General features: G+C 42.5%; 1 protein-coding gene across 3 annotated transcripts in view; it reads right to left on the bottom strand.

Moving 5' to 3' along the window:
• Positions 1 to 27,812, bottom strand: part of Dop1R2 (dopamine receptor 2) — a 403,319-nt gene that overhangs the window by 141,611 nt on the left and 233,896 nt on the right. For all 3 annotated transcript variants that reach the window (XR_005110442.2, XM_075877252.1, XM_037427371.2), the window contains exon 2: positions 5,877 to 5,951. The gene's annotated coding sequence lies outside the window, so the exon portion shown is untranslated. The remainder of the gene's footprint in view (positions 1 to 5,876; positions 5,952 to 27,812) is intronic.

Below are 27,812 nucleotides of genomic sequence, written 5' to 3'. Positions count from 1 at the left end.
CTGCGACTACGGTTGCTACTTGGTATTTCCCGGTGTCAAGATACAGTGGTGTGCCATCTGCGTCTGGCTGTTGCATTCCCCCACATGTATTTACCTAATATTGAAACTGCCGATGGCGCTGTTTGCAACAACTGTGCCGTCGGAAATATAATACCGAACGCCTCTTGTAATATACTGCCAGAATTAACGGCCGGCCGTACCACTCTAAATACTCTAAACGAAAACTCCTTCACGATCGAAAAAATGCCGGGACCCTGAGACTCGCGTCACAAATTTGAAAAGCAATGAAAACGGTGCTACAACTTCTCAAGGCTACCGAACCAATTCGCTGTCTGTGACATCAAGCACAGAATGTCTACAACGGCGGGGGCACTACAGTAGGGTTTTTACCCTCCCGAACTTTTGATCCTCTTCCCTTTTCCCCAGTGCAGTGTAGCCAACCGTACTCAGCCCTGGCTGACGTACCTACGTTTCGTTTTCTTTTCTTCCTTCCCTTTCCCCATTGGGCAAACTGACTATTAAGGTTCACTATAGATGGCAGTAGCGCATATATGTTGTGCCTAATGTGGTTGTCTCGAACTGTAAAACAGCCGTAATTATGGCTAAGCGGCTATATGTGTATGGTGATGCGCTGATTTGCAAAATGCCATGGCTAGTGGCTTTGATACGAAGCCAAATTTAGATGGACTATGAATGCTAGAACACATTTGAACTTGCATTCGAGAGCAAAGTAAATAGGCCAAGTGAATAAAACTATTATTGAGTCCTCTGTATACGGTGTATACTTTGTATGCGGCGTACCATTTTGTATTCATGATGCACGCAGAACTACAGAAATTAAGTTCATCGTATAAGCTAAAGTAGTTCATTACTAATGAAGGCAATGACGTGGAAAACGCCTGCTTTGGCAGCTGTCATTTTTTATGACCAGGTCTCGAGTCATGATAACTTAAGTGTAAAGGCACAATATTTAAGCTTACAAAAGCGCGTTTTAAGTGCCAAAAAATAGGCAGACAAAACATCGTTTTAGGCCCACAATATCCAAATTATATATAGGCACAATACATTTTTACAGAAGTTCTAATAATTTTAAACGAATACGTGCTTGACTTGCATCTACGACAGGAAAACATGAAATGTTATTCTTTTCACAACAAAGGCGCCACATCAGCGTGGTGAAGAACGGCGTGTCCCACTTCAGTGGTGCTAGCGCTTGTTTTCCGGGAATTGGTTGAAGAAGAGGACTAGGCTAAGCCTATAAATGTGTGAACAGTCAATTTCCCCTAGTAACTAATAGGGATAATGATTTCTAACTCCACCCGAAAGCAAAACGTGAGGCTGATCGAGTATTATTCGCATTTAGGTACCGATTAAAAAATATAGGCACTCATAGGCGCTTTAAAAACATCACAAAAACTTCTTAATTTCTAATTGATTCACATATATCAAAGTGGGCTGATAGGCGAGCAAGGAACAAAAAAGGAATTCGCCTAAAATTCTGTCTCATTTTATGAGTCTAACGTCACACTATTTGTGAGCCTTCCCATGCGTGTCAATAATAAAAATACGAAACGAAATAATGCTCTCTAAAGCGGCACAATGCCGTTAAGAACAAGTACATGTCTAGCTCTTCGCAGTTCGGTGCTCAGTGTTGCATTTACGATATGAACATTGAGTTATGTAGAAGGCAATGGTAAAACTCGACATGTCGCCTTGCTTTATTCACGAGACGATAACCACTAGGAGGGCCACTGCCTATCCGACTATTTACAAACGAGTGCTACGGAGAAGCATAATAAAGCAGTGGCACCTACATACCTGAAAAAGATGTAGATAAATATCACTTGGCATGCCAAATAAAAGGCATAGTGAAGGTACTAAATATGGTAAAAATATCATGACAACGCGAAAAAAATGCAAAAGTGCCAAAGAAATGAGAGTAAGGAAAACCAAAAGGCAAATAAATGCACAAATACGTAAAAAAGCAAATTTTTTTTTTCAGGTTAGGGCACTTCGTGCACGTAGAATGATGTAGAGAGGTCGCGTATCATCAGGGTGAGGAGATGAATCTCCCACATCTACAAACGGCGGAAACCTTTCAAAAATGAAAAAAAAAATTGATTGAGGCAAAAGTGAACTAAGGAGGAGGAGGAGGAGAAAAAAAACGGAAGAACCGGGAAGTTAGCCAGTTCTGGCTGGCTACCAAAGAAAGCTAAGATTTGCTAATAACCAAATAGGGCTCGTTGAAGAGACTGTTAGTGTTATATCAGCCGAAAGTCAGCGTTGGCCAACATTAGCCAACACTAGCTGACATTGGCCAGCACTATATACTTAATGTTGTTGTTATGCAAGTAAATGCGCCAGCTGAAGGACTTGGGCTTTCAATCTAAACAGTCTTGCCATCCAGTCAACATTTTTTCTTTCACAAACCACACCCCCTTCAAGAACACGGCAATAGGTCAAGAAAGGCACTGTTTCCAATACGTCTGCAGCAGCGCCATCCGACAATTGGGAAAAGATAGGAAGCACTGCAAGCTTCTCCGAACCTCTGGTAAAACGTTAGCGGAACGAGCTCTTAGGGCCGGCAATCCGAGCGCCGAGCAACAGTCGCAGGCTAGCTGCATATTGTATGAACGCCGTATTGCACGCAAGACTCGTTTGTGCAGCCCTGCAGGGTATTCTGGGAGGGTCTCATTTTGGGAAGCTGAGAAGGAACATCATACATCAGTAGGAAGGAACTTGACCGAATGAGGATGTCCAGCAGAGCTGCCTATGGTAGGCTTGATACACGTTTCGTTAGCGTACGGCATCAAGGTCACAACTAAAGACAAACAAAAGGGCGCGAAACATAATGATTGGTGGGGCACCTCGCTCCAACTTCGTGGTACCTTCCAATTTGGCACTGCATGTAAAGAACGAATCGGGCCTTATTTTGTTTTTTCTCTCGAACATGGCTCGACGAAAAGAAAGGAAAAACGAGGGTGAGGGGCGACGAGAACACGTATGCAATACACGTAGCATGCAACTCTTGACTGCCATCACAGTGAAGCATGAAGAGCAGTAGGCTAAATGCTAGCTATAGCGGGGGCACTTGACCAAAACTTCTGGTTTTCTAGATAACCCTTCTCACAGCTCCTGCTTAAGAGTGCGTGCACTTTCAGTGTGTGAGTCGTTTACGAATGAGAATGGAAGATCATTACTAAGAAGAAGAAAAAGCAAATATATATCTGCCAAAAGTAACTTAAGTTTAAGGTAGTTAGTAGAGACTTATCCTGGTAAATACTCAAAAACCAAGACGAAAGAAGGCGCATACGTAACGCAAGCAGTTCGTATCAACGAGAAACTTCAAGTTCATAATCACTAGTCCAGCAGTAAACTGTGTACTCATGTGTCTGCAAGAAGGGGGGTGGGGAAATCATGAGGCGTGATAAATTTTAGCTGAGCAAGATAAGACTAAAGAATACGTTGTAAAAAATATCGAAAGTAGAAAAACATTTGCTGCTTCCTTGAGGGATAGTGAAGGCTCAGTCACGCAAACTTGCCTCAACTCGTCCCTGGTATCTGGACAATCACTGCAGTAGCTTAGTGGCTAAGGTGCTATGCTGGTAAACGCTATAGGACGCAGGTCTGATTCTCTACCACGGTGACAGAATTTAGATGGGGATGAAATGCCAAAATTGTCGTATACTGGAGCGTTGAAAAACCCCGGCTGATAAAAAACTTATATAGTCTCCCTCACTACGGCCTGCCAAGCAGTCACATCGTGGTTATCGAACGTAAAACGGAAGTACTTAAATTTTCTAATTCATCTCAGCGGCGAAACAAAACAACTTGGATTCTTGAGAAATTCTGCAGTCGCAGGGACGCATTGGTGACAGTATAACGGAGACGTGGGGTGGCGCTTTAGTGCTTTTGGTGTCTCGCGAGGTTCAGATTTAGACACCGCCCTCATTATTTAAAGTGCGCTATAGCACACGTGAGTGGCCCACGGCCAGTGACGCAGGTGTCTAGTTTATAAGCGTGACCTTACAAAAGCCGACATGTTTTACCGTCGCGCCTTACACTTTGTATGCCTTTGAATCGCTGTTTGCGCAGTACCTGCTGTCTTCCTAGAATGGGAAGGAAAAAAAAACAATGTCTTTAAAAAGGCGGGGCAGTGTTCCCAGCGAACGTGTATTTAGCTGAAAGTCCGTATAAAAAAATCTTCAATGCACCACGCGAAAGAGATTCGTACGAGAAGTTTTAGCCATTTGCTTATTCCTAAAGCTCTTCAGAATAGTTATATGAGAGTCGGTACTAAAGCCACCCAAGCACCCAGCACACTATGTCAACGGAACACGTACAGCTAAGTAAAATAGACTATCTGCAGTTGCACTTGCGATTCCATGCGAATTGCATAGGCTGAGTACACGCTGTGGGAGCGAAAGGCAATTTTGCATTCGATAAGCATTGTTCGCCTGTTCTTCAAAGATTACGTGCAAACACCACATTTGAGGCTCTGGCAGGTGTGCATGAATAGATAAATCTGTATCATGGGTATATTATTAGACTCCAGCGTTGTCCTTGATTTCCTTAAGCTTTTCAGTCAATGCACGCTCCCACAGCCTGCTGTGTGTTTCGAGCCATATTTTCAAGTATGCAAATATATGCGTTTCCGTGTGAGAGCACAGAGTGCCTGCAGGCATAGAGTGCATTGTACAGCGAGGGCTTACTTGTCAGCTGCCTACTCGTAAATTTCACGAACAGCGAAACTCAATCGACCAAAAAGTATTAACAAGAGAATGGTCCCACAACAGAACAACTGCTAGCGTTATGCGAACGTTCCGCGTTTGTTTCAGTCCGGCAAAAAACAATATTTCCTTCACCCTCCATTTTCCGGTTCCTTATACCTGTAAATTAAAAACAATAATAGGCTTTCTGTGGATAAAATATTTTCGCTTCATATATAAGCTATTATTGCTGACTCACGAGTAAGGCAAAATTATTATGGACGCCTCGCGAAGTCCAAGTTCTGATGGACGCTTGCGGTCTATAAAAGGAGGCCGTTGGGACGTTAATAGACGATTCCCTTATTTTGAAATCGGAAGCTCATCTCGTTCAGCAACATCGGCAGAACGTTCTCCTCCTCTTTCCCTACGCTGGCAGCTGCTCTCAATTGGCCTGTGCCTCCGATGGCGCCGAGGCGAGAAGGGGCTTTTCATTCTCTGTCCGTTCTCGTTGAGCATTTCTTTGTCATCTCGGACAGTCTCTTATTGTTCGCGGGGCCCCGTGCTCCATCTTCATCTCTCAGGGCTTGTTTTTTCACTGCCAAAGCAGAGAGCACGCGAGAAAGGTAGCCGGTTCCATATCTTTTGACAGATATTGCGCGACTGTAGGAGGACACCATCGGCGGTGCTCGGGTGTTTTGTCTTTTTCGCGCGATTCACCGGGGCCTCATTAGTGACCCAACCACGCATCGGTCAGTCGAGGGCAAATTCAATAAGAGTGGACCGAAGGGCTCAGCATGCTCTGCCGGGCCGTAGTACACACGCTGACCCCGGTTTGCTGACCATGTTGGGAACACTCCCGATGGAACCGACTGAAGCTGTTCCGCAGAAAATGCGCAAATGAGAAGACTGTGACACCCATGGTACCGTATCCAGATTCTACATCGTTCACAGCTCAAAAAAATACAATTTCTTTGAAACTCGCCCAAACAGTAACAAAAAGGAATCTTGAAGCAACTAAACAAGCGTAGCAGCATCGCATAGGTGACAAGTCTTCACTTAAATGTGCGCGGTGGTAGACTTAACGTAGTGTCATTCGAACTCTCTATATTTTGTTATTTAACTTCTTGCTGAAAAGGATAAATGATCGCCAACAGCCATATTTCTCACCGGACTGGGTGATCTTCCTTATACTCCCTCCTCTGCAGTCTTGTTTGCCGTGCCTTGCTCTGTATTCAGGCTCTTCTGCAAAAAAATAAAAGAAAAAATACAAGATAACTGTGTGACAGTTGCATGCGCATAAATATATATATATATATATATATATATATATATATATATATATATATATATATATATATATAAATATATATATATATATATATATATATATATATATATATATATATATATATATTTATATATATATATATATAGGCCAGTACTTAGGCCAGACAGTGGCACCATTCAGACTGCGGTTCAATAACCACAAGGCACGTGTCACAACTTTTCCTAGCCTACCCCTATCTAAGCACCTGAATGCGACAGGACATTCACTCGATAACCTAACAGCAACCATCTTAGAATCTCGTTTTAAATCTCGCCACGAACGGGAAGCACGCGAATCATTTCTCATCTACAAATTTGAAGCACTGTCATTTGAGATTAACGAAAGCACAGGAAAGCTCACGTTCCTGGGCGCACGTTCAGCAAAAGGATCACTATGTCACGGACAAGGCTAAATTCTCTATCACATGTGTGTCGCTTTCGTCAGTTTTCAGCCTGTTACATACAATTCTGTTATATTTCATTCTCATGAATGCCATGTATCTCACTTTTACCTAAGTTTTTTTTTCATATCACCATTGCCACATAATTCACCTGTTTTCTTCATATTGCTGTTCTCGTTTTTTGGTAATTCTTATAGCGCATTGTTGCTGGTTGTTTACCTATGTTTCTTGTTAGTTCATCGAGTTGTTTTAACGCAATATTGTTAAATGCATTCGCGGTACGGAATCACCCTTGTTATGTTGATCCTTTCCGTGACCGTGAAAAACGCCCTTTTTTTTTTTGCTGCGCAGACTTCACCGTATATTATCATTTCGTGATATAGTCCTGTCACTGTCACATCGTGCTGTTTCGCATGTTGATTTGTGGGCCACTGTCATATATGTGACATTTGATATTAAATAGACACGTTTTTGGGGCCCCGAATGTATATAAGCAGCACGTTGACGTTTGCAATGTATTCCCTGACGAAGGCCGGACCCCGGCCGAAACATATATATATATATATATATATATATATATATATATATATATATATATATATATATATATATATATATATATATATATATATATATATATATATATATATATATATATATGTGTGTGTGTGTGTGTGTGTGTGTGTGTGTGTGTGTGTGTGTGTGTGTGTGTGTGTGTGTGTGTGTGTGTGTGTGTGTCGGTCTCCTACATTTTAGCGTCCTAGTATACAATTGCACAGACGTCACTTAAAAGCCCTGTTGGAGCATCAACATAGTGGGACGTTAACTATGAGACGTAGCGATAGTGTTATTAGTACGTCGCATATTGGTTATATTGCTGCTACTGGACGAAGGCACAATAATGTTCTAGCGACGTCCTTATCGCACCGAAGCAGGCTAATTACCACTTGATTATACTTTCTCGACGTCTAAGCATTCATACTGGTGCCTCATTGTGCGTTCATAACGTCACTTTTAAGCTATAAATAGGCAGATTTACGCCTACATCGAAGAAAAATATCCGGAACACTCGATATATCGAACACTGCGGTGGTGTGATGTGCCGCACAAGGTTGGCTTTCCCTCGCAATGAGTTGAAATTTTAAATTTTTTCTCACAGCAAAGCACTTTTGTGCATGCTTTCGGAGGGTGCCGCGCAGAGCGAGTCGAAACCGTTACTTGTCATCACGTGCCTTCTCCCATGTTTTCTTGTCGTGGGAGGCGCGCGCAGTGGCCGTTCGCTTGTCGGCTCCCTTTGTTAATGTAATGGGTGCAGTAAAGGGGAGAAACACGGCTATTCCACAACTGTGGTGATAATCAACAAATTCGAACACAGAGAACGGACGTCGCCTGTATGTACGGCACCCCAAGAAGCGGAATCAGTGTGATATTGAAAAACGGCACCAGCGCAAGGCCGTTGCCAGAGCTGACTAGAAGGTTCCGGCGCCTGACAAGCACGCACAGCTGCGTAAGATGTTGAGTGGCTGTTCACGATGATAGTGTCTTTTCTAGCCGACTACTAGCGGCTGCACATAATCGGGATCCTGTGCTACACACCACGTAAAAATCAATTCTAGAAAAAAAAAAGTCATCCACACGTGTGTTGTAAGCCACATTTCTTGCGTTAGCGTGTAGCTGTGCAGTGAAGCTAACTTGCGCACCACCATCCTCTTGAAAAATATTGCACTTTTTTATTGAATTGTGAGATATATCGATGAAATTGGTGTTTTTTAGCGTGTTCAATACATGCATGTTTGAATGTGTCAACTAGCACAAGCACATGATTTATGCTTCATGCTTTTCATGTGCGATATACGCGATTATTCCAGCCGAAACAATGACCATAACAAGACGCACGATATACCTTTCTGATCCCGACTCATTTCACCTTTAACTTGGTGAAAGTAGTGATGGAGCCATGTTAGTTAATTTAAACTCAAAGTCTGCTCCTGCAAACGGCATAAGTGGTACAAACCTACCAAGTCTGGCAATGTCTCGTAGGTTTCCTACATACACGGTAGGTAGGTTTCCATTTAAAGGTGCACTTGATTGATCACTGCATAGTTATTTAAGTACGCGCTTATTCTTACAGTCACCAATTTAAGTTCATCTGAAACTTCTTTCACTCCTATTGAAGATGAGGGCTCCTACTAGGAATGATTAGTGTATGGAAACAGTATATTCAGAGGCGCTAAGTCGAGGGGATGTCTGCTATGGCTGACTGAGGTGGCCACATCTGTCGGGTGAAAAAAAGAGCCACTCTTTCCCGTTGACTCAAATTACCAACGCTTATTTCTTTTTTATTATTCCTTCAGTAAATAACTAACAGAGATTTTTATTAAGAGAGGGTGAGTATTCAGCATTCCTTAGTCCAATCCACTAGTTAATACTGCTTCAAGCTTCCTGTTCGAAAGCACCAAATATTCGTTTATGCTCGATTATAAGACAACGACGTAAACAGCACGGTAAGTGTTCATAAAACACAATGGCTTCAATTCGTAACGCACGCACGCAGCATCTAACTTACATAATATTTCCAGTCATTCAATAAGAATGCCTTGCCTTTTCTTTGAATCAATTTATGGAAAGCAACTTTAAAGTGAAGCTTTCTTATACTTAGAGGGGCACTCGGGTGAACAATGGTACTCTGAAGTAAAGCCATTTCCCCTGATCTGAAGGACCCTTCTTAGCGAAAGGAGTTTCGCTGTTGAAGCAGAGTGCGGCGCTGTTTTATTTTTCTGCTTTTATACGCTGTAAACAACGCAGCAGAGTTAAAGCGTGGTTTCTTTAAACTGAAGATGACAAAGGTTTTTTTTTTAAATTGTGCATCTCGAGATTGCGGACTGAAAGAGGAAGAAAAGTGAACTTTCTGTTTTGCGAGGGCGCAATTCCCGAGAGAGCGTTACTCACGATTCTTTCCTCCATTCACAATTCACTTGTGGAGGCATTGAGGAGAACTGCCATTAGCTCCGCTTCCCTGTAAGCCCGTTCCTCACACAACAACGTGCAGTCAGCTTGCCTGCAAAATCTCAGTCGGCTGCACAGCGTGAGTGACGACAGCGTTTCGTCCGGCTAGCTCTACCTTCCGCTGCCGAAATGGGCGTTCCGATAAAGCGTGCACTGCAGTTTCCGTTTTATAGATGTGTGCGATTTGTTAGGATACGCTGCTCTAAACGGACAATAAGCATCACCTCGAAATCGTACACGATGAACCAAGACAAAACTGCAACCACGCGAGTCCTGGATAAAGTCACGCGACTCCCGTGTGTGCGGTATTTCCCGGGCCTTTTCGCCTCCATTTCTAGCCATTGTGTACAGCGTCGGTGGACACTGACGCCGATATGCCGCATTCTCTCACTTTGTGAAGATTTTGTCGCAAGAAAAATAGTCTTGTATCTACTTGAAGTACGTATAGGACATACCTCAGCTGTTCTGCATCCTTAACTCGCATTTATATGCTATACTATCCGCGGTAGACTGCTGCATTTGACAAAAGGTCGCACACCTGAAGCATGTTCCTAGTACGCCCACATGATTTACTACGCATGCGCATAGTTTAGAGTGGATGAAGTGCATAACATTGTAGGCGCTGGGTTTTTCGGCAGCAGTAAGACACTGAGTAAACTTTCGGAACTATGTTGGTTGATGTGAAAGCAAACGTGAGGTTTGGTGTACATCTACGTCTCTCGTTTGCTAGAGCATTTGTCAGTGCGGAAGCAGCACGTTCTACTTTACAATCTCCGTACCAGTATTATATGATCAATCGGGGTATAATCGTGATACTCTAATAAATAGACCTCCACGTTATACAAATCTAGTGCTGATGTGGAATGCACTGTTGGCCTGAAAAAAAATCCGACAAAAAAGCATTCTAAAAACTGTGGAAAGTATCGCAGAAGTAAAAAGGCCAAGTTACTCATCAGACTGTTATTCTACTTTAACAAAATATCAGATAGAGTGAAATTCATATTCACTATGTATGAAACGAGAGAGTGAAACATCTTTCTACTCTTCCGCTCTTTGAGAGAGTGAAATGCCCGTATAGTCTTCAGGTATGAGAGAGTAAAACGCGATTCTGCTCCTGACATTGATTGCTTTTAGATGCGTCGGCACACCGCGAGTGATTAGCACTGCTTAAGATCCACATATATAAGCAGTAATCCATAGTGAATTTGTTTGTTTGCGGCGGCTGCATTTCCGATGGAGGCGGAAATGTTGTAAGCCCGTGTGCTCAGATTTGGGTGCACGTTAAAGAACCCCAGGTGATCGAAATTTCCGGAGCCTTCCACTACGGCGTCTATCATAATCATATCGTGCTTTTGGGACGTTAAACCCCATATATCAATCAATCAATCAATTTGTTTGTTTGTTTGTTGAGGTGCGAGAGACGAATAACAACAAGAATAGCGTTCCCAGCACGCGCCAGTGAATTTGTGGGCACCTGAAGGCACTTGGAACTTTTATTATCCGTGATTTTAGCTTCGCATCTGTGTAGTGAAATAAGTAAATACTATCTTATTCAATTGGTCACGATCAAAGCTCCATGTAAATGGACATAAAATCTTCTTATTTATATTCATGGTTTTTCAGTTCGACCATCGCACACGGGGGATGCTGCCGTAAGCTAACGTATGGTGCAGCTACAGTGAAGTGTTGTGGCTTTAGTCGTAAAATGTGAAGAAGAATACCGCAAATATATAAAAGGGGGTTAAAAAAACCAATTAAATTGTTTAGTGTACACTTCACAAGCGCGATGTTTCGTACGCATGCAGAAATGACTAATCACTTAGCGAGTCAGAGCAAATGCCATTTATAAAATCGGTTGTCCTAAACTTCTTTTTTCTACTGCAACAAGCGTGTCGAATAAACGATCTCATCTCACGAAGCACAAAACAAACACATTGGGCACCATCAGTTCAGTTGGTTTTGAGAAGCGCGGAGACTGAAATCTGCACTTCTAATCAAGAAAATGCAGACAGATCACAAACATTACTTACGACATGAAGAATTATACAATAACGTAGCGTCTTTTAGTGTGGTGTTTTATAGAAAAGCTCGCTTTTTTATAGAATATTTGTGCACAGTGTCTCGCAAAGTATTATACAAAGACTTACTACCTATGTTTTTTTCGCCTCCACTGTACTGTTTAATCTACGCCGATCTGCCAGGTCAAGATGTGTTGAAACGAGTGCGCAAAATGTATGTCTCTGCAAATTCAAAAACATTCCTGACTAAACTACATGAATAAACGCTGCCTGTTAACGCATGGTTAAAAAGAAAAGGTATTTTTGTTTCCTTTGTTAACTGCCGTCTATGTTATGTGCCGGAGACACTAGAACACTGCTTTGTTAGTTGTAAACATGCTATATTGTTCTGGAATGTCCTTCAGCGGGCTCCGAGGAAAACTTTTGATATTAATTCTTGCACTATCTGTTATTCTTTGCCAACATAACTTGATGAAGTGCCTTTCGGTATATGTTTTTCCTCTTGGGTATGCACAGCCTACGGGAAACGCGAATGCAAGACTGCAATGCAGAACCCACTATTTCTTGGAGCTCACGTTTTATTAGAATGTCTGTTCACCTAAAAGATATTTATGAAGAAATGAATGTCAAACCGGACTGGTACTCCATTTTCGTAAGGTGCTTGGCTTTGTGACCTTTCGTGTATAACGCAATCTGAAGAACTCTCGGTAGTCTACTGAATTTTGTCACTTATCGAGTCGTTCCTTAGTAACGCTAGAGGGCTTATTGATTGATTGATTCATATGTGAATTTTAACCTCCCAAAACAACCATATAATTATGAGAGACGCCGTAGTGGACGGCTCCGGAAAATTCGACCACTTGGGTTTTTTTAACGTGCACCCATATCTGAGCACACGGGCCTACAACTTTTCCGCCACCATCGGAAATACAGCCGCCACTGCCCATATTCTATCCCGTGAAATGTGGGTCGGCAGCCGAGTACTTTAGCCACTAGACCACCGCGGCGGTGCTACAGGGCTTATTTCCGTTATGTGATTGTATTCATGTTTCATACTATATGTTTCATTTTATGTTCATTACAACACACATTGTAATGTGCATTGCATCTAAAAGTCGAATGTTCAAGTCTCACTTGATCATCTTTTTTTTAATCTCTTCTTTTTTTGTCGTAGTGCTCGTATTTAGCAATCCTTAGAATTCATGCAAGAAAATCCATCAAAAACAATTAAAAAGCCCAGTTTTGGTCCAAGTTGTCCTATTTTTTTTTTCGTGAGGTGTATGACTACTCTCTTTGGTGGGGTCATGCTACTCTACTTCAGACAGAGTTAGGTTACTCTTTGAGGAAGAAAGGGGCAGAGATTTGACCCATTCTGGGCGAATCACTGTACTCTGCCTCAAAAAGAGGTGATTTACTCTGGAAAATAAGTGCGATATATGGGACAAGAAAGCACTCTCTCAAAGAGAGTGTACAGCACACTCTTAGTTTTGAGAGTGAGAGATCAAGGGCGTGTTCAGCCCAAGATTCAGCCGTACTTTTTGCTGTTCATTTTTTATCAATCTTATATCTTAATTTATCTGAACCAAGGTGCAGTGTAGCAGTATAATAAACTATTAGCGTCAAATGAAGCCCGAACAGCGGCAAGCCTTGACGATAGCATAGTGCGCGCTATCTAGTTTTCACAATTGACAGGCACGCGAATCTTGTTCGGCCACTGTGCGCATATATGCGCGCACGCCTGTCTATGGTGATTAGTGGAAGCCGTGCACTATACCATCACAAAGGCTAGCCGCTGCTTGGGTTTCATTTGACGCACATAAATACACTAGTTACACAAAAATATGGTCAATTGGTGACGTTCCACGACGTCTCGCCGTCAGGAGGAACGAAATAACAGGATAGCTTTGCACATAATGCCTTTGGAAGTCCGCTTGTAAACAGCACAATGTGTAGTGCCTCGCGGGATAGACCACCCAGTTTTTGGGAGTTCGTCGAGACAAAGAGGATTTGCTTTACTGTTGTTAAGCTGCCTAGTAATGACGAGTGATGCTGGTAAGAGCCCATGTAGAGCTATATGCTGGCGTCCTCCTTTGAGTATTCCGGATACAGATCTTAACTTATAAAGTGATCAGAACATCACTAGACGTGAACTGCCTGAATGATGACATAACAAAAAAAAAACGTTTTCTCAGTTTTCTTTATCTTTACAGCAGAACTGTTAATTTTTTTGTTCCGACGTTGCGTATCGACAGATTATTATCATTATTGCGAAATTGCACGTAATATCTTCGTTATTTTCTTTCTCTTCTACTTCGCTCCCAGTAGCCAAGGGCCAGTTTGTCCTGCGTTGGGTACAATAATTCTGATGGGTGAGAGAAAGAGTAGCTGGGAAGAAAAAGATCAAGAGATGGATAGATAGATAGATAGATAGATAGATAGATAGATGGATAGATAGATAGATAGATAGATAGAGGTAGATAGGTAGAGGTAGATAGATAGATGTAGATAGATAGATAGATAGATAGATAGATAGATAGATAGATAGATAGATAGATAGATAGATAGATAGATAGATAGATAGATAGATAGATAGATATACAGACAGACAGACAAACAGACAGACACACAGACAGATAGATAGATAGATAGATAGATAGATAGATAGATAGATAGATAGATAGATAGATAGATAGATAGATAGATAGATAGATGGATGGATGGATGGATGGATAGATAGATAGATAGATAGATAGATAGATAGATAGATAGATAGATAGATAGAAAAAGAAAGATGACGAGCCGTGATCCGAAGGCTAGCGGTGTAGGACAAGCAGGAGGTAGACGAAGGTAAGGCAAGAAAGCAAGCGTAACTAAGTTTGTTGTATTCACTATTCCCAGCTTATACGAAAAGTATTGCGAAGACACACTAAAAAAATTCACTTAACATCGGCCAATCTCCTGCATTAGGTATCAGTCATGAGAAGAGACGAAGAAGAAGGAGCGGGGTTCTCACTCAGCTACCCAGGCACGCTAGCAGGGAGTACAATAGCCTTGTATAGTATAGGTATAGTAAGAGTGTGGGAAAGGTAAGTGAGCGGAAAGAGGAGGGGAGAGAGAGCAGAAGATGAAATAGAAATAAAGAAAAAGATACTACGAGGAAGAAAGAAAAAAAAGAGTATAAACAAAAAGAGAGAAATATATAGGTAGCCCCGCCGCGGTGGTCTAGTGGCTAAGGTACTCGGCTACTGACCCGCAGGTCACGGGCTCGAATCCCGGCTGCGGCAGCTGCATTTCCGATGGTGGCGGAAATGTTGTAGGCCCGTGTGCTCAGATTTGGGTGCACGTTAAAGAACCCCAGGTGGTCGAAATTTCTGGAGCCCTCCACACGGCGTCTCTCATAATCATATGGTGGTTTTGGGACGTTAAACCTTAATATAAATCAATCAATCAAATCAGAAATACATAGGTAAGAAAATAAAAAATAGAAAAAAAGAGAAATAATGAGAGAAACAAACGGAAAGAAAGATGGAAAGAGGTCGATAGATAGAGAAATACGGAGAGAAAGAAATGGAATTGTAGAGAAACGAGACATACAAGAACAGAATAGAGAGATAACATAACGAGACGCAAAAAAGGCCACACAGCTCTACAATTTCTTTATGATTGGCACAACTCTAGTGCGAAGCTGCGTTCGTTTTTTTGTTTTTGTTTTTGCTATACAGATATTTGTTTAATCGACGTCCACACTCACAGCTGGGTTTTGTTATATAATGCCTAAACAGGTATTCTATCCCCACAATAAATCACAGAGTTTACGTTCCAGAATCACGATATGATAATGAGAGATGTATTAGTGGAGGGCTCCAAAAATTTTCGACTATCTGGGGTTAATCAACATGCACTGATGTGGCAGTTGAAATGTGACCGCCGCGGCCGGAATCAAACCAGTGATCTTCAGGTCATCGGTCGAGCACCGATAACACTGCTACACCGTGGTGAACATTATAATAGCCACGCTCTTATGGCGCCATTACCCATTTGTCTCAACACTCATTTACAACCGGCTTCAAAGTATGCGTGGTTATCGAATGCCTCAAGAAATAATTTCCTCCTCTAATATATTGCCACCTGGTCAGCGAGTGTGGCGAGTGTTAGCCATCATTCTACAAGAAAAGAAAAAGATGTTTGTTGTATATGTGTCAATATAGTATTATTAAGTAAATTCAAAACATCAATTTTAAACGTGTTTAAAATTACTGCAATTTATATTCAAGATATAAACTATTCTGTCTGGTCGAAATGGCAAAAAGTCATTACTGCACTCTTTCTGTTTTTACGTTTGCTATATCCTCCTTTTGTTGGGATTCTGTATTACTGAAAGGCCTGAAATTTCATATCAAAACTCTTGGCCAATCTTCTTGAGTGGGCAAGAGCCATATATAGTGGAGGCGTCGTCATCATCATCAGCATGCGTCCTCGCTTAGAAATTTGTTGTTGCTTGGGCAGCCATCTAGTGTGTCTTTCTGCCAGAGTTGTACTTCCTAGTCTTTCGCAGCGCGTAACAATATTATTCTCTTTATATTTTATGACCTCCCAACTGGGTGAATTAGGAACCTGCTAAAGGCGCATAAACACTCTTGGTATACTTAATCTCAGAAAGTCGTGAGCCGCACGCAAAACTCTATTTCAATATTTAACCTAGAATGACTATGTCAATAAAACGCGAGCGACATTCAAGCAGCACGCTTTCTTTTATATATATGTAGCGACGCGGCCACCACTGCGCGTCGCTATATATATATATATATATATATATATATATATATATATATATATATATATATATATATATATATATATATATATATATATATATATATATATATATATATATATATATATAAAAGAGGATTGCGATTTCATCAGGTGCCACGTGTGTTCTAAAGAGAATCTATCGGTAAAAAGCTATTCAGTTCAGTCGTTCTTATGTCGATTTCTTCGTTGAAGAAGCTCGTTCGCATGAGGTAATTCCAATGCGAATAGAAGAAATCACTTTACCACTAGAAATCGCGTACAGATCCCGCACGCTGAAAAGCGTCGCTCTCCTTCCGTCTGGCTGAAGATATTCTGACGACTCGTCTACACAACTCCAAGAGACTCTCCAGGCCAATTCTCTACATAGGCTTTCTGGGACACTGAGCTCATTTCCTTAGCCAGCCTTGCATTGAAAATGCTCACGTATTCCGTTAGCGATGTCATCTCGAGTGCTGGCTACTTGGCTCCTATACATTTTTTTTTATTTTTTTCTTATGCGAAGACTTTGGTGCCGAGAAACCTGTCTTGCCCTTGTGTCTCCTCTTTCAGATGATTGGTGGAGGGGAAAAAAAGAGATGTCTTTCTTTCGCTTTTTTCTTTTTCCGAAAGATAATGCAGCACCAGTCATCTACGATGACTGTGTGGCAATCTCACGCAGTTAGGTTCTTCTTGTGTCACCAGCCACTTCGAATTTTTTGAACTCCTTATCTACGATTAAGTGGTGGGCCATTGTTCACCAACCATTTTCAAACTCTACCTTCTAAAAGACATTTTATAAAGCAAAGCTTCTATGGTTCACAAATTTTGGTGCCGGTGGCGGCAGAGTTCTCGAAAACCTGAATACCGGTGAATGTGCGCAAATGCGAGTGCACCTGAAAGGACCTTCGCTGCCATAGAGTTTCCTAAAACTAATTTGAAGGAAGACTGGCACTGCGATCGTTCAGCGATCGTGTGAATTATGAGTACGACATGTATTTGCCTAGTCTTCGTGCTTGCCAGCGGTGAACACACTTGTGGCTTCATTTACTGCTGTGTTTTGGTTTTTGTTTCAAAGGAAAGAACAAACCTAAAGTGTTAAGGTGGTGAACCAAAACTGCCGTACATTTGCCGATTGTTGTTTCTTGACAAAAAAGCTTCAAGCCATGCAAAGCCAGAACGAGCGTAAAGTACAAAGAATAGGCAAATATATGATATACCCATAATTACTACGCTCGCTGCAGCAGTATGCGTTGCAGCTCCCATAGACACTATCACCAGAGTTTCCTCTAATGTGTATTTAAGAAGCTCTATGCTCGCAGGTGCATCGATTTCATGCGTATTTGCATGTGCCATTTCCTAATAATTGATGATCTCTTGGTCGCAATGGCATAGCCAGAGGGTGGCGCTCTGGAAGACGTACCAAGGAAGAGAAAGCATAAATAAGAAAGAAAGAAAGAAAGAAAGATTACGCACGCCAATATTTGCTTGCACTCATTTTTCTGATAAGGTATGGGCTCCTGTTTTTTGTGCGTTCATTTATTCTTTACCCATTCGATTGAATATTCACAGACTCTTCCAATGTATCAAAAACTGGTAAACGCCACTGATAGGTCTTAATAGGCCACACCCGTCGTTGAACTGAACAGCACTGATCACACTCATAACCACATAAACATGCTACCACCCAACATTTAGCTTCATAAAAATGGGCCATGCTGTTTATTTTTTCAAAGCACAAACCCAACAGTTCAACACCAGACACACTAAAGTTTGGGCTATTACGCAGAATTGGCGCATTGCGACTTGCTCGATATTGTGTGTGTGCTACCGACTATGAAGGTACTGATTACATCGGTACTTCAATCCGGAGAGTTAGTGGTGACCACTGTGACTCGCTGCTGCTGGTGGGGTAAGTGAGCTAAAAGACTCCATTGAATAATACTCAAGGAGATCGCACATACCTACCAGATTGTTACAGTTGCATATGCAAAAGAACCCCGTAGAAATTCCACTCATGCAAGTCCCACTGTCCTGACATGTTAGCTGCATTTACTAAACTTGTCGGACAACAACCTTGATGCGTTACCAAGACAGGAACAACACTACGTTGTTCTAAAATAAATGTGCTGTGCACTTGAGATTGAAGCTACTGAGCATATTTAATGGTGTAACTAACGTTGAAAGAGGCCCACTGTTTTATTATCTCAAGTAATCTACTTAATCCCAGCGCCACAATAGGCCGCCCAGATCAAGTATTGCAAGCACGTATCAAGGTGGCTTATCATGTGTGACTGCCATCATGAACTACTTGCAGTGGATAGGATACACAGTTAGTTCGTAGTGTAGTACAACAGAGTACCGAAACCAACGAGTGGAAGGTCGTCTTAAAGATATCTTTTAAACAGTTTACATTGTGCGTAACGCAAAAATGCACACAGGTAGCATCTGTTGGAAATATTTCAGTATAATGAGTGTATATGGTTTTCGGAAACCCGCGAGGCAGAGAAGGGGTAATCCAGATTAATCTACCTGAAGCCAGACAAAAAATATTCTGTCACTTTGTTCTCTCTCTCTCTATCTCTCTTTATGTGCATGTGTTTCTGTGTGTGTTTGTGTGTATGTGTGTGTGCATGCATGTGCGTGTGTGTGCATGCATGTGCGTGTGTGTGCATGCATGTGCGTGTGTGTGCGTGCCACTTCAGGAATTGCTTGTGTGTGTGTGGGAGAGTGTGTGTGTGCGAGCATGTGTGCTTGTGTGTGGACGGACGGATGGATGGACGGACGAACCAATTTTTCCATTAAGTGCAGTATAACATCTCTCTCCCTAAAATACAATAAAATACATCTCTCTCCCTAAAGTGGTTACAAAAAGAAAGAAGAATATGATTATCCCATGCAAAAAAAGAATGCTATCCCTAACTTCTACTATCAAAACCAAAAGTCCGGCGTCAGTAGCGAACTTTGTAAAATGCTTTAGAGTTCTTGCCAGCTTGAGGAAAAGTGGTATTTTTTGATTATTGGCGAATGACCACCCTTAGCATGTTGCAGACGTTGACTCTAGTCCCTCTTTATGAATTATCTATTTTTATCTTTTTTTTGCCGCCAAATACATGTACGATCATCGTTCAAGTGTTGGCTGTTCATGCTATGGAGTTAAGGCGCGGCCATGGTAATATACATTTTCGTTTCCTTGCCTCTTTTTTTTCTAAACATTTTCTTAAATAAGCAATTGTTTATTACTGATACACCCTGCCAAGTCGTAGCAGCAAGTGAGGTGGCGGCGTTTTAAATGCAAGCACTTCAAATTCTCTTTAAAAAAACATCTACGAGCTTATACAATAATTATTTCAACATTTGAATATGATGTACTTTTGTGCATGTGTTCGCGCAAACTTGCAAGCATAAATATGGAGATATTAGCTTAAAACCACGATTCTAAGAAGTTCTTTCGTCTTCATCCTTCAGCCCACTTCCCTCTTTCCAAGTGCAGGCTGCCAACAAGCTCGGCCAATAGTTAGGCATTCTGATTTTAAAGACGATAGCCTGTCTTGGGGTACGCCGTCGCAAAAATTTTGGTCTGCCTGCCTGCCTGCCTGCCTGCCTGCCTGCCTGCCTGCCTGCCTTCCTGCCTGTCTGTCTGTCTGTCTGTCTGTCTGTCTGTCTGTCTGTCTGTCTGTCTGTCTGTCTGTCTGTCTGTCTGTCTGTCTGTCTGTCTGTCGACCGAACGTGCTTAAAGGCTCTTCTCTTAATAATATTGCCTGTCCAAAAAATTAGTTGTATTTTCCTTTTGTCACAAATGGGCAGCCGCCAGTCTGATCGGTTTTCATGATTTCGAAACTCACAAACGAGACTGGACGTCTTCCTGAAAGTCTCGAAAACACGCGCCACTCAAGACCTACGATATCGTTCTTTCTGTCTTTTTGGAACGCATCGACGGGTTCAGTCTAGAAGCAACTCGTGTATGCTTGAACCGATAGGCACCTGTTCGATTTTCTGACCACTCGCTGAGCACCGCATTAGCGCATAGGGGGAGCATGATCTACTTTCAATTTCAGCATCATCGTCCTTCGTCTTCAAGTATGCGTGAGGGTGTCCGGGAAAAGGGGTGCTTCTGGAAGTGTCGCACTGCGCGAGGTAGAACGTGAGCACTTGTCCAAAGATGCCTCGCGTGCTCCTTGGAATTCCATTTCGGCCATGCGGAATACGTGCAAACAACTCTCGCTCGCGACCGGGAACCGTGCACGAGAGACAGGGTGTGCACACCATCTACTATAATCTAGCCAGAGAACGCATGGCTTGTTTGATCTTTATTTGCAAATAGATTGAAATGAAGACGCCAAGAAATATATATATATATATATATATATATATATATATATATATATATATATATATATATATATATATATATATATATTTATATATATATATTAATATATATATATATATATATATATATATATATATATATATATATATATATATATATATATATATATCATTTTGTCCCACCGTGTCTAGTTGTTGATGGTTGATGCCCCGGGGCCATGAAAAAGTTCTGCGTTACCTTCTGTAAACCATGCGTTAGCGTTAGGAAAGTGTGAAGTAGGTTGAGAAAGTGTTTCGTCACCAAATCAACAGGCAAGAAAAAAAAGGTGTTTATACCTAACCCGAATATCTCTGCCGGTTGGGTTGCGGCTGTCTGTTGATCATTTCATCTCAGGAGTGGTGGCAACACACGCAATTTTAGCGCGACAGCGATAAAGAGCTCGGTTCGCAGAAATTTCGGCAACGGCGCCGGTGTTGGCGTGGGCGTCGTTGGTTTTGAGCCAACAATCGTTATCCTGTCTGTGACAGAAAAATCGAAAAATTTTTTTCCCCATAATCCTTCTCCTCCCGTTTTCTTTTCTTGTTCTATATGCTTGTCTTCTCTTCAGGTAGGTGTATAGCCTCTTTTATTTATATGTGTGTTTGTATATATTTTTACATGTGTAGGTAGGTAATAACACCACCAAAAACAGCGCTAGGTTTGCTTCTTCTGTTTATGCCACTTAAGCCAGAGAAGCGTCGCCCAATGACTGGTCGTATTTTCCTATGAACTTAAGTGGGAAGACGATTCTAGTGAGCATGTAGCTTTCATGTGTGACTTGTTCGCGTGATTTTATGTAGAAGCAGCTTAATTCATGGATACTGTAGCGAAAAATCATCAGATCCCACACAGCTGAAGCAACGTTTACGTGTTGTTAACTTGATATCTCAAACGATGGGCGGGAGAAAAAAGCCCCCAATTCCTACATGTACCAGATATGAGTGACCCCATTTCGCTGTTATTCACCTAGTTATGGCCAAACAGCTAGCGTCTGGGGATCACATTCCTCAAAGAAGTGGCAAACTCATCAGTGTTGATGTATGAAAAAAAGAATGAATAAGAAAACTGCCGGAGAAAAAAGAGCAATCATTGACAAATCTATTGGCATTGGAACCTGAACTTGGTTACGTTTAACGCTAGAACCTTATCTAGTGAGGCAAGTCTAGCTGTACTATTCGAGGAGATAAAGGGTGTTAAATGGGATATAATAGGGCTCAGTGAGGTTAGGAGGACAGATGAGGCCTATACGGTGCTACAGAATGGGCACGTCTTTTGCTATCCGGGCTTGGCTGACAGAAGAGAACTGGGAGTGGGGTTCCTAATTCACAGAAACATAGCTGGCAACATATAGGATTACTATAGCATTAATGAAAGAGTGGAAGTATGGTAATTAAACTGAATAAAAGATACAAGATGAAGGTGGTACACGCTTACGCGCCTACATCCAGCCATGATGCCTCTTTAGTTGAAAGCTTCTAGGAAGACGTGGAATCAGAAATCAGTAAGATAAAAACACAGTATACTGTACTGATGAGAGACTTTAATGCAAAGGTAGGGAAGCAGCATGCTGGAGACCAGGCAGTAGGAGGTTATGGCATCGGTACTAGAAACGCCAGAGGAGAGCTACTAGTAGAATTCGCCGAACGCAATAATTTACGGATTTTGAATATCTTCTACCGAGAACGAGGAAACCGCAAGTGGACATGGAGGAGCCCTAATGGCGAAAATAAGAGCGAAATAGACTTTCTAATCAGTACACACCAAGGTATCGTGCAGAATGTGGAAGTGCTTGGCAAGGTACGATGCAGTGCCCATAGAATGGAGTGGTCTCGAATTCGCCTAGACTTGAAGAAGGAACGAGAAACACTGATACGCAAGAAGCCAATCAATGAGCTAGCTCTGAGAGGGAAAGTACCGGAATTCAGAGTCTCGCTTCAAAACAGGTTTACTCGGCTCTTAGTGAGGAAACCAACCTCAGCGTAGATACAATGAATGATAATCTGAAGAGTATCATTACCGATAGTGCAGTGGAAGTTGGAGCTACAATACTTAGACAGGACACTGGAAAGCGGTTCCAAGAGACAAAGAACCTCATTAAAAAGCGTCAAAGAATGAATGTCTCCAGTACAACAGCCAAAATAGAAGTGGCGAGCTTTCTAACTTGATTATTAAGCGTAAGGTATCCGTTGTAAGAAGGTATAGTGCTCTGGAAAACGGAGGAAGCGTCATGGCAGTGAAGAAGAAATTTGGGATAGCAGAAATCGGATGTATGCATTAAGGGACAAAGAAGGCAAAATAAGTACCAATATAGATGGGATAGTTAAAATAGCGGAGGAGTTTTACAGAGACCTGTACAGTAGCCCGGACAACCCCGACCTTAATACTATAAGAGCTAGCAGTAACCCAGATGACACCCCACCATTATTATTAAACGAATTCAGAAAAGCCTTACAGCATGCAAAGACGTAAAGCTGCGGGTGAGGACCAGGTAACATCAGATCTGCGGAAAGATGGAGGACACAATGTGTTAGAAAAACTAGCCACCCTGTTTACGAGGTGCCACCTGACGGGAAGAGTACCACAGTCTTGGAGGAATGCTAACATCATCTTAAAACATAAGAAAGAAGATCAAAGAAGATGACAAGGACTTGAATAATTACTGGCTAATCAGCTTGCTCTCTGTAGTATACAAGCTATTTAGAAAGGTAATTGTTAACAGAGTAAAGAAAATATTAGAATTCAATCAACCAAAGGAACAAGCACGATTTTGAACAGGCTACTCAACAATCGACCACATTCCTACTATCAATAAGGTAATAGAGAAATGCTCAGAATATATCCAACCACTATACAAAGCCTTCATAGATTACGAGATGGCGTTTGATTCAGCAGAAATATCTGCAGTCGTGCAGACACTGTGGAATCAGGGCGTCGATGAAGTATTTAAACATCGTGGAAGAAATCTACAGGGGATCAACAGCTACCGTATTGCTTCAGAAAGAAAGCAACAGAATACCAATCAAAAATGGTGTAAGGCAGGGGGATACAATCTTCCCATTGCTATTTACCGCGTCCTTACAGGAGGTTATCAGAGGCCTAGAATGGGAGCAGTTAGAGATAAGTGTTATAGGAAAGTACCTTAGTAACCTGCGCGTCGCCGATGACATTGCGTTGCTGAGTAACTCAGGGGACTAATTGCAACTCATGATTACGGAGTTAGACAAGGAGAGCAGGAAAGGGGGTCTTAAAATTAATCTGCAGAAAACGAAAGTAATGTACAACAACCTCGGAAGAGAGCAGTGCTTCGATATGGGTAATAGTGCACTTCAAGTTGTAAAATACTATGTCTACTTAGAGCAGGTAATAACCGCGGAGCCAAAGCACCTGATTGAAGTAACTAGAAGAATAGGAGTGGAGTGGAGCACACTTGGCAAGCACTCTCAAATCATGACATGTATATTGCCACTATCCATCAAGAGGAAGGTATATAACAGTGCGTCTTGCCGGTACATAGCTATGGAGTAGAAACCTGGAGACTTACAAAGAGGGTTCATCTTAAATTGAGGACGACGCAGCGGGCAATGGAAAGAAAAATGGTAGGTGTAACCTTAAGAAACATAAAGAGAGCAGAGTGGATTAGGGAACAAACGGGGGTTAAGAATATCATAGTTGAAATCAAGAAGAGGAAATGGACATGGGCTGGGCATGTAGCGCGTAGACAGGATAACCGCTGGTCATTAAGGGTAACAAACTGGATTCCCAGAGAAGGGAAGCGGGTTAGGGGGAGACAGAAGGTTAGGTGGGCAGATGACATTAAGAAGTTTGCGGGTATAAATTGGCAGCAGCAAGCACAGGACTGGGTTAACTGGCGGAACATGGCGAAGTCAGGCTGATGATGTCAGGCTGAGTCAGGCTGGTGCAGTGGGCGAAGTCAGGCTGATGATGATGATGATTGGCAAAATATGTCTCGTGAAAACATATATGCTTTCACCTGTGCTCTCCTAAGCATTAGCTAAATGTACTGCCAACGTTTTGTAAATAGCGTCGGTTTTGATCAGATCAAATTTCACTCCTAACGCCTATGGATGATATGCAAAGACAAGATGTACGGTAAGCCGATTCGGCACGTGCCTGATGTAATAATAATAACTGAAAGAATTGACCTCGGCGGGAGCCCTTTTTGTACGCTCGCCTTATGACATCATCGAAAAAAGATTCCGTATATACAGTGGTTTGCCAGTCGAAAGATTTCACTGTCCATCACGTTTCAAAATATCTCACATCACAGCAGACTCATTTGCATTATATGTGCGGGTCTGCAAATGCGGGATAGATGCTTCGCAATGAGACGTATGGTAACGCTGAAGGTGATGGCATTAGAGGCCGTTAGTTGCCTTTTAGATGCGGAGCATCTTATACTCGCGCCTTGTAGTGCGCCGTCCGCACCGCTTCTCAAACATTCGACAGCTGACGCGCGCGCATGCGCCGTCGCGCCGTCGCCCACTCTTCCACCATCTGCGCATCCCTTCCTCCTCTACACACCGCGCGCGCTTCACTCCTCCACCATCTGTGCACCCTTCCTCCTCTACACACCGCGTTCGACATCTACAATTCTCCTGATTCTCCAGTGGACGCGCATGTGGCGTCGCGCTTCGAGAACATTCAACAGCTGACAGTGCAGGCGCCGTCGTGCTGTATATATACTCAAGGTCGGCGCTCGCTCGCTAAGTTGCCGCTCGTCGGTTGGTTTGTACGGCGCGTCGACGTCCAAGGTCGCGGTGAAATGAATTCCAACGAATCCACAAACACAATGATCGACGTCCCTTCGACCAGCGCCGCCCTTTCGCATACGTGTGTACGTGTTCACTCATTTAACACCCCCTCCTACAACCACGTTAACCAATTTAGCCATCGACCCAAGTAAGTCGCAATTTAACACCCCATTTCACAACCACGTTAACCAATTTAGCCATCGACCCAAGTAAGTCGCACTTTAACACCCCGTTAACCAATTATATGGTCCGCATCCTCCTCAGTGTTCCCCCGAGGGAAGCTGCGGGCAATTTTTTTATATAAGGATGCGCTAATGGTGATGAACGGCTGCATCTGCGGCCTGGGATCTACAGAGCTCACTGATGAAAAGCTATAGATGTGTTTTAAGAAAATATACGAATCAACTCAAGCATTCAACTGAGATCGCTCGAGAATATTTCGCCTGTTATTTTGTCTGTGTTGCAAAAAAAGACCGTTTATAGATAAGCGCCCTCCAAGAAATCACCAAAGTAAACGGTTGTTAAATAAAGTATACACACAAGAATCTGACAGGAAACTGCAATCGTCCTCAATAATTATTTACTACGAATAGTAACAAAACCCCCTCATTTGCGTCGTATGCGCTATTCGGCCTTTTCGATTGTTGACAGTCTGTCAGCGGCAGTTACCCTAAACCAAGCCATTTGGTCCCTGCAATTATTCTTGCCCGGGCAAATAATTCCTCGGGAATTGCTTCAAAGCCTTTGTATGATGTCAAGGTTGCGTATGCGTGCAGCATTCCGTGAGAATATGATGCGGCCACTCGTGTGCCTCGGGCCGGATGCGACGCTTTGTCACCAATGTCGGAAGTGGGTCCTTATATAGCCAGGGGCTGCATTGCCCGGGATAAATGATAACATCGACGCATCTCGTGTCGAGTTTGGGTTACTCGGCGTCCTGTACCCCCTGCTCTCACGTGTACCTACCCCCGCCTCCAGCGCACTGTCCTCTGCCTATGGCGTCCTGTCGTTGTGACTGCCTGTGGTGCGTAATGGGGAACCATATTCGACGGACCATCTGTTGCGTTACTGCCAATACTGGAGGCTTTCCATCACGAAGAGCGTGGCATATTTCTTTCGCGAATGAATCTGAGGTAGCTCAAGTTTTTGTATCAAGCATATACGCGACTACCTCTGAGATGCGCCCGAAATACGATATTTCTGAATGTTGTGAATCCACAATTTAGCGAGATGTGCGTATTAGCCAAACCAGAGCCCTTCAATGCTTTTCTGGTCACGACACTCCTCCGTGACGCTATGGAGAGAGTTTGCTATGTCACTGCAGTGGCTGATTGGCGAAGCCAGGAGAGAGAAGGGGGCGTTGAGAAGAACTTCGCTGCGTAGGGATAGTTGGGGACTGGAGAAATCTGGTGGCATCGTCGTTCAGTTATCGTGTTTTTGTAATTTTGCGTTACTAACGGCTGTCACAACTGTGTGTTGTGCGGGAGCGTTGATGCCAAAGACTTGCTGTATGCAGTGGCGGACCCAGTGGGGGGTGGTAGGGGCCATCGCCCCCTCCTCAATGTCTGTGTCAGCAACCCACCCCCCTACTCAATTCAGGGCTTGTAGTCCACCTCCTATCGCCAATTAGCACAAATTAGTCGAACTACTGCGAGCACACATTAGCGGTTTTTATGCTATGAAGGAGTTTTACTGCTGGTAAAAACAAATTATCATGACCACGCCTTCAGGCGACCGCCTCCCCCTCCCCCCTAAAACGAGTGACTGGGTTCGCCCCTGGCTGTATGCAAGGTTGTCTCTCGTGCTCCAAAGGTGCGAGCGAAAAGGTGCTGTTTTGTTTGACGACAGACGGTGATAAAAAAGACGAATGGAAACGTCCATACATCCACAGATAGCTGGTGGATTTACCATCGATTTTGAAAACGTTTGAGCTTGCGAGAAATATTTCGATGCCGCCGACGTTATTCAGACTGACGACTTCGTAATGACTGGATAAAAATGTGCCTTTGTAACACAAGAAGTCAAGGTGCCTGCCAGGGCTGTTCTTTTCGCAGCTTTCTAGTTTCTTTACGTTGTTGCCAGTTTATTATGTGCTTTGGACTCTTTTCTTGTTTGCAGTTGTAAAAAAGAAGTTTTTTGTTTCTATTTCCATTGACTCAATGTCAGCGAAACCTAAGGTCTTTTTGTTTATAATTTTCAATAGGTCACACTTTTTATTAATAGCTTCATTTACTGGCCTTGCACAGAGCTTCTCTATGCTAGAAAAAGTGCAGCTTTTAGCAGTCCGATTTCTGAGGATAATTTCCAGTATTCCTTCTCTCTTTCCAATCATAGCATTCTTGCTTTGTTTGCTTTAAATTAGTGGCTCAACAGTGCGAAGCTTTTAAACACATGCATTGAAATAAGCAATATTAAAA

The sequence above is a fragment of the Rhipicephalus microplus genome, chromosome X, assembly GCF_043290135.1.
Source record: "Rhipicephalus microplus isolate Deutch F79 chromosome X, USDA_Rmic, whole genome shotgun sequence".
NCBI lineage: Eukaryota > Metazoa > Arthropoda > Arachnida > Ixodida > Ixodidae > Rhipicephalus > Rhipicephalus microplus.
The sequence above is the reverse complement of the archived record's forward strand: the minus strand, read 5'-3'. Positions and strand labels throughout refer to the sequence as shown.